Source organism: Molossus molossus, unplaced genomic scaffold (genome assembly GCF_014108415.1).
Source record: "Molossus molossus isolate mMolMol1 unplaced genomic scaffold, mMolMol1.p scaffold_m16_p_15, whole genome shotgun sequence".
Lineage (NCBI taxonomy): Eukaryota > Metazoa > Chordata > Mammalia > Chiroptera > Molossidae > Molossus > Molossus molossus.
The window spans coordinates 55,428,129-55,436,406 of record NW_023425350.1 but is presented as its reverse complement, the minus strand read 5'-3'; the positions used below and the strand labels follow the sequence as shown (position 1 = coordinate 55,436,406).

The 8,278-nt window shown below is 39.7% G+C and overlaps 2 pseudogenes; one reads left to right on the top strand and one right to left on the bottom strand.

The window, feature by feature from the left end:
• The first annotated feature begins 3,032 nt into the window (after positions 1-3,032).
• On the top strand, positions 3,033-3,148 carry LOC118631333 (annotated as a pseudogene).
• Positions 3,149-6,563: 3,415 nt separating this feature from the next.
• Positions 6,564-7,285, bottom strand: LOC118630557 (annotated as a pseudogene).
• Between the last annotated feature and the right edge of the window lie 993 nt (positions 7,286-8,278).

The following is an 8,278-nucleotide window of genomic DNA, read 5'->3' as shown; positions in this document are numbered from 1 at the left end:
AAAGTCAAGAAGATACTTTGGGCCAGCCAAGGTTGAAAACCCGTCCTAGTTACTACTATGGTACCTTCATAGCATTCATAGCATTATATTATCTTTAGCTTATAACCTGATTCTTCATTGTTCCCAGTGCCCAACATAGAGTCTGGCTACATATATGCATTCAATTAATATTTGTTGAATAAATGAATAGAAATTTGAAGAGTCTGAAAAGCCCAGAAGAAATGGACTTACTGAAATGAAGGAAGGAAAGTTTTGATGACGTATTAGCAATTCTCTTCTCCTCCCACCCCCCACCCCTGCCCCAACTCTTGTAGAACTGGTTGGCAGTTGGCAAGTCACAGTCACCCAGGAGAGGATGGATGAGTGCCTGTCCATTCCTGATGCCAAAGCACACCCTTGAAGCCATGCCTAACTAAGAGGATTTCAATGATGGTCATTTTTTTCTTGTACTAAAAGACATTACAGCCCTGGCTGGTTTGGCTCAGCAGTTGGAGCATCGGCCTGCGGACCAGAGAGTCCTGGGTTCGGTTCCTGCTAGGGGCATGTACATAAATAAATAACTAAATAAATAAATAAATAAATAAATAAATAAAAAACATTACATAATGAGGTAAGTGGCATTACTGCCACAAAGGCCTGGGATTAATCAGATAACATACTCTTAGTATATTCTCTGCAATTATCTGAGTGTACTTGACATTTACCTCTAATTCAGTGGTTCAGACCTGCTGTGACTGCTCTCAAGGTATCTCTAATTATCTCAAGTGTATTAACAGACTCTCCAAATGATTTAAATTGATATTCACCTCAGTACAGATTCCCAGGGCCAACCCTAGACATATTTAATAGGACTCCCTGGAGTTAGGCCTAGAAATCTGTATTTTTAATAAAGATTCTCAGATGATTCTGATGCAACACTTTGGAATCATTTTTCTATTTCAGTCCTCTTGTTTTCTGGATGAGAAAACTAAGCCAGGAGGGTGAAAATGACTTGCCTAAGATCACACTGTGCCAGGATGAGGGCCAGAATCCAGGCTTCCTGACTCTAATTTCAATGCTCTTGCAACTATAATGCACAGACTCAGAGTTCCCAGACCCTTGCTCCTGGCTTGTGGGAAACTGAGCAAGGCGTAATTACAGTAATCCTGCTTTTCCTGGCCTTGCTCCTAAATGCCCTGCAGCTTGAGGGGACAGGAAAAGGGGTAGGCAGTGGGTGTGGCGTAATGTGATCAGCTCTGAGGGGCTTTCTCAGCCACAGTGGCAGAGGCTGTGACCTGGGACATGAGCAACTGTCCCACTGGTCTGCCGGGAGCCCCACCACCCACTAGCTGTTCTCCCACCCAGGCTTCACTCAACCGCTCCCCACCCCATTTGTCAACAACTCCCAGAGATGAGAAAAAGGAGAGATAGCTATGCACATGTGTCCTTGGAACTAATGGCACAAAGAAAGAAACCTAGAGGTTGTTACTGGAAAGGCTGCCTGGGCCGTTTCCACAGCAACACTGTCAACCCTGCCCTAACAGCTACGTGCTGCCTGGCATGTGCACTGTCCCAGGTCCTTGGAGGACACTGCTGTCTCCCACTGACTCAGGGTTAAGGAGAGTGTTGTTAATCCTGGTATTTAAATAGTAATATCTAAGATGTCTGTGGGACCTTGAGTCAGCAGTAGCTGAGGGCTCATGTCTGCAGGCCATCCAGGGAGAGATCCAGAACATGGGCACCGCACCTTTACATTCTTCCTCCTACCACAGGAGTTGGCATGCAGCAGATGCTTAAATATTGTTGGATGAATGGCTGGGCAAATGACAGTCTCTCGAAGGCCGCAGTAAGCTCCTTTGCTCAAGGAGCTAAGAAAAAACCAGAGCAGAGGGTGCAGCAGAGCCTGGAGGGGAGGAAGGGTAAGCCCTCCCCAGTTATGGAGGACACACATCCATCTTCAAATCACTTCTAAAAGCCTCCCCTCTGCACTCCTCACACACCTCTCTGAGCTGCAAGCCACCAGTACTGAAGAGTCAGTGACAGTGTTACCTTGCCCTCCCTCTGCAGAGCCCTCCTCCCACAACTCCCACCCCTAAAGCACACACACTTCGGGAGAGAGGTATGCAGCAATGAATCACAGAGTGGAATTTCAAGCACCAGCGATGAAACTGTTTTTAGGAAAGAAGAGGGGAAGCTTGGAGCTCTGCAAATTATTTGCCATCATAATCATAGCCTGGAGCATATTTTAAAACCTAAATCTTCAATATCTTCTTTCTTTGAAAGTGGTTTTCACATAGTTAAGGTAACATTTTATTGCTGTGAGCAGATGGGTATCCTTGAATATATTTCTTAGGAAAAGCATTGAATTCAATCTAGTTCTTTGCAGTCCCACGGTACTCTGCCAACAGCATTGCATTACCGTAAGGTCACTAAGCCTGAAAGGCTCAGTTCTTTGAGTATACATGCAGTCGATTAATTTTTTTTAAAGTGGTTTTATATTTGGAAATAGCAAACAAGTCTGGTGAACATTGTAGTTAATAACCTTATGCACATGTCATATTTCTGCAAAATAAATTTCTAGATGTGGATTTATGAGATCAAATTGCATGCACATTGGGAACTTTAATTGATATTACCCATCATAGAAAAGATATCAGTGTATATTATATCTTATTGCCACCAGCAATAAATAAGAGTAACTTTTTCCTAAGGCCCTTATTAACATGTTGAGTTAGCCAACTTTTTTAAATCTTTCTCAATCTAAGTGAAAATGATACCCTAGTGTAGTTTTATTTTTATTTTTATTTTCTGTTACAATTAGTGAAAATGGTTTTTTATCATATGTTTAAGAATCTTTTGTGTTTTCTTTAAACTGTCTTTTCATATATTTTACTCATTTTTACATTGAGTTGCTCTTTTCTTGATTTGTGGAAGCTCTTTATACATAAGTTCTTTTTATGATAGGTTACCTATTTTTTCCAATCTGTTGTTTTCATTGTGCCTGTGATGTTTTTTGTAATGCAGTTTTTTACTGTGGTAAAATATATATAATAAGCTTTGCACAGTGGTAGTATTGTAGACAATGAGGTTTATCCGAGGTGTGATTATTGCTAATTAAAAAATACATATATATATCATAAATTTACCATTTTAACAATATGTAAGCATACAGTTCATTAATGGCATTAAGAACATTCATATTGTTGTGTGACTATCATCACTATCTTTGTCCAGAACTTTGCATCTCCACAAACTGAAACTCTCTACCCATTAAACAATAACTCCCACTACTAAATTTATCAGCTTTTTCTTTAGAATTTTTGAGTTTTATACAATATATTAAAAAGCTTTCTCTTTTCCTGGATTTAAAAAAAATTCTACACTATTTTTTTGGTCAGGCTTCTCAACACTGGCTGCATTCTAATCATGAGGGAAGGGCAGGGTGGGGGGACTTTTATAAAATACAGGTGCTGCCCAACCAATGTGGCTCAGTGGTTGTGCATCACCCATGCACCAAGAGGTCGTCGGTTCAATTCCTGGTCAGGGCACATGCCCAGGTTGTGAGCCAAATCCCCAGTTGGGCAGGAGGTGGCCAGTCGATGTTCTCTCTCATGGATGTTTCTATCTCTCCCTCTCCCTTACTCTCTCTCTAAAATCAATAAAGAAGTCTTCCTTCTTCTTGAATTTTTTGAAATAGTTTGAGGAGAATGGGTGTTAGTTCTTTTTTGAATGTTCGGTAAAACTCCCCTGTGAAGCCATCCGGGCCTGGGCTTTTGTTTGCTGGGAGAGTCTTGATTACCTCTTCAATTTCCTCAGTTGTTATTGGTCTGTTCAAGTTTTCTATCTCTTCCAGGTCCAGTTTTGGAAGTCTGTGTGTTTCTAGAAATTTGTCCGTTTCACTTAGATTTTCGAATTTGTTGCCATATAGTTGTTCATAGTAGTTGTTAACGATCTTTTATATTTCCGTGGTGTTAGTTGTTACTTCTCCTCTTTCATTTCTGATTTTGTGTATTTGGGTTCTCTCTCTTTGTTTCTTGGTGAGTCTAGCTAAGGGTCCATCAATCTTGTTTATCTTTTCAAAAAACCAGCTCTTTGTTTCATTGATCCTTTGAATTGTTTTTTTGGTCTCCATGACATTTATTTCTGCTCTGATCTTTACTATTTCCTTCCTTCTACTTGCTCTGGGGTTTTCTTTTTATTTGCTTTCTAATTCTTTATGTTGTGAGGTTAGACAGTCAATTAGAAATTTTTCTTTTTTCTTGAGGTAGGCATTCTGAGGAATACGGTAGACCCAGAAACATGGAAGTAGGGCACAGACTGACATCCCTCAGAAGAGGGGGTGGGGAGTAGGAAGAGGTAAACCACAGAACTTATATGCATGTATGCATAACCAATGGACATGGACAACAAAACCGGGGACAGGGTGTGGGGGGGGATGGAGAGGAGGGTGTCAATGGGGTAAAAAAGGAGAAACATCTGTAACAAAAAAAAAATTAAAAAAATAAAATAAAATCAATAAAGAAAAAAAATGTTTTTAATAAAAAATAAAATAAAATACCAGTGCCTTCATTACCTCCAGAGATTCTGATTTAAATAGATAATTCTTTTTTTTTTTTTTTTAATCCTCACCCAAGAATATGTTTCTATTGACTTCTAGAGAGAGGAGAAAAGTGAGAAAGGAAGAAATAAACATCAATCTGTTGCCTCCCATACACACCCTGGTGTGTCCCAGACAGGGCTAAATAGATAATTATTGAATGAATTTCCCCAGGTGATTCTAAAGCTCAGCCAGCATTGACAACCTCTGTTTTTGCATATTTAAGATTTTGTCTTTTTTTAATTAATTAATTAATTTATTTATTTATTTTATTGATTTTAGAGAGAGGAAGGAAGAGGGAGAGAGAGAGATAGAAACGTCGATGAGAGAGAACATCGATTGACCGCCTCCTGCATGCCCCCAAAGGGGATTGGGCCCACAATCAGGGTATGTGCCCTGACTGGGAATCGAACCAACGATCTCTTGGTGCATGGGTCAATGCTCAACCACTGAGCCACATCGGCCGGGCAGATTTTATCTTCTATGTTTAAGTCTTTGATTCATCTGGAATTTATACTAAGGTAAAGTGTGATATGAAAATCAACCTAATTTTTTTCCAGATAACTATTCTATTATTCCAATACCATGTAATAAATGGAAACTACCAAAACTGACTTCAGAAGAGAGAAAAACACCTGCTCCCACCACTTAATATCTGATCATTTGGAGCAAGTTATTTAATCTCTCTATGCCTCAGTTTTTTTGGTTATTTTTTAATCCTCACCTGAGGATATGTTTCCATTTATCTTCACATAGAGTGGGAGGGAGAGAGAGGGAAAGAGAGAAAAACATCACACCAACTGGTTGCCTCCCACACGACCCAGACCAGGGCTGGGGATGAAACCGCAACCGAGGTACATGCCTTTGGCCACAATCGAACCCACAACTCATTGGTCCATAGGTCAACACTCTACCGCCGAACCAAACCGGCCTCAATTTTTTCATCTGTAAAATAAGGATAATAATAATATCTCATAGAGTTATTTTAAGGATGTAAAATGTTCATAAATATGGAGCCCTTAGAACAGTATTGGGCCTTAGTAAAATGCCAGATTAATATTTGCTATTAATTGTTTGGGCTCAGCAACTGAACATGTGCAGAGCCAACTAGATATGACAATGTTTCATACTCATAATACTTTAAAAGAGTTTAGTTTAAGTAAAAAGATATATAAAATTAACTCATCTAGATTTTTAAAATGTGTATACCTTAAGCAAACACCATAAAAATATGTATATACTAACGTGTTAGCAGTGGTCATATTTGACTTCTCTTTCTTTTCTTCCTCAATCTTTCTTATAGTTCTCAAATTGCCTCGAATAAGCAGGTACTGCTTATATTTCGGGGGAATGAAGAAGTTTAACAATTGCTAAGTAAAGTGCATTGACCCGGATCCCACTCCTCAGCACATAAGTTGCCCTGTGAAGTGCAATTCAAAGAGCCTGTTCTCTATGTTGCATTCATGTCACGGAGAGTTTTCTGGGGAGTAAGGGCCCAGCATTAGGACTCTGCCTCCAAGCCGGTATGCATGACATTTTTGGGGTTATTCTAACTCACCAATTGCCCTTGCATCCAGCCTGCATTGTGTTATCACTCTATCAATCAGGTCATTAAAGACCTTACCAAAAGCCTTGCAAAAGTCTCCATTTGTTCAGTCAACAAATATGGACTGAGTTTCTATTATGCCCCAGATTTTGCATCTATCATGTTTCCTTAATACATGAGTCTAGAAACAATAGTAAGAAAAGAAAAAGGTCAGGCTGACATATTTTGTTTTTTAAAATCTCAGGCTGAATGCTAATGACTGCTGCTTTTTTCAAAAGTCTCTCAAACTTTACTATTTTTTCTTTCCAGAAGCACTGTTTTTATTTATGTAGAGCCCTAACCCCTCAGCCACAGGAGGAGTGTAAGAGGTTCCTTTTCCAATCCAGGGGTCTATTGTCACCAAACGCACAGGCCAGTGGCATATTGGATTTGGCAAACTAACTACAATGTTTGGTCACTCTCTGCTAGAGCAACAAGGTGAGTGTCCATCTCTGCTCCTGTAAGAATCCTGAATTTAGGATTTTCAACTGTAACTACTCCAACTTCTATTTCTGAAGGTTTGATGGAACAGTGGACAGGCATGCAATCACGGTTTCCACTGGACATTCAAATGTCCACTCAAATTTTTTTCTCCACTCTATTTTTTCAAGCAAACTGGTTGACTTGGTTTTTTAACTCCTGCTGCAGTGGCTTTAAACCCACAATAGTACCCTGCAGGATCACACCTGTACACCTGAGGGCCTTGTTCTTCATCTGTATCAATTAAAATCATACAGTAACTCAGAGCCTTCAGTTCAGCCTCCCTCTGCATGTAGACCTGAGAAATACCAGTTCTTTTACACAGCATGTCTGCAGTAATCTCACAGTTCTGCTTGTATTTCCAATCAGCTGCTTCGAAGTAGGCCCTCTGTGCCTGGGACTTGTCATCACACAGCCATGTTTTCAGTTATCTTGAATGAGTGAGTCACTGTGCTGGAATCCAATAATTTGTCAGGTACTTTCTTCTGTGTGACAATCATTGAATATTTTTTCCCTCTGACAGCTACCCATATAAGGCCACCCTTGTTAATAGCTTTAAACGCATATTCTACTTGGTAGTGCCAGCCGTTGGGTAATAAATTGGTACTGTGATGATCAAAACCAGCACTGGAAACACGAAACATGCTGGTGCACCCACTACTTCAAGCACATCTCTGGTCCCCGTAGCTCCCCACACCAGGCTTATTATTATTACTATTATTATTATTATCATTATTTGAAATAACCTAGTGTAGAACTTGTCTGGGACTGAAGCCGAACTCAGCCAGTGGTATTTGTTTTTTTCTGTTTTTCTTTTTTAATTTTTTAACTCATCTTTATTGTTGAACGCATTACAGCTGTTCCTCATTTTTTTTCCCCATTGACCCCCTTCTCCCCAATCCCGCCCCCCTCCTGCCTTCCCCACACTATTGTCCATTGGTTATGCATAAATGCATAGAAGTTCTTTGGTTTATCTCATACTGCTCTCCCTCCCTCCTTCCTCTGAGGTTTATTGGTCTAACAACCAATTTGTCTTCTTAATTTCTTCATCTTTTTCACCCATATCCCCAATCCCCCTCCATCTGGCAACCAACAAAAAGTTCTCTGTATCTATGAGTCTGTTTCTGTTCTGCTTGCTCATTTTGTTTGTAGATTCAGTTGTTGATGGATATGTATTTATTGCATTTTATTGTTCATATTTTTGTTCTTCTTCAAGAAAACGCATCAACATTTCATATAATACTGGTTTTGTGGTGATGAATTCCTTTAGCTTTTTTTGTCTGGAAAGCTCTTGATATGTCCATCGATTCTAAATGACAGCTTTGCAGGGTAGAGTAATCTTGGTTGTAGGTTCTTGCTTTTTATCACTCTGAATATTTCTTGCCATTCCCTTCTGGCCTGTAAAGTTTTTTTTGAGAAATCAGCTAACAGTCTTATGGGAACTCCCTTGTAGGTAACTAACTGCTTTTCTCTTGCTGTTTTTAAGATTCTCTCTTTGTCTTGAACATTTTGCATTTTGATGATGATGTGTCTTGGTGTGGGCCTCTTTGGGTTCATTTTGTTTGAGACTCTCTGTGCTTCCTGGACTTGTATGTCTGTTTCCTTCACCAAGTTAGGAAAGTTGTCTGTCATTATTA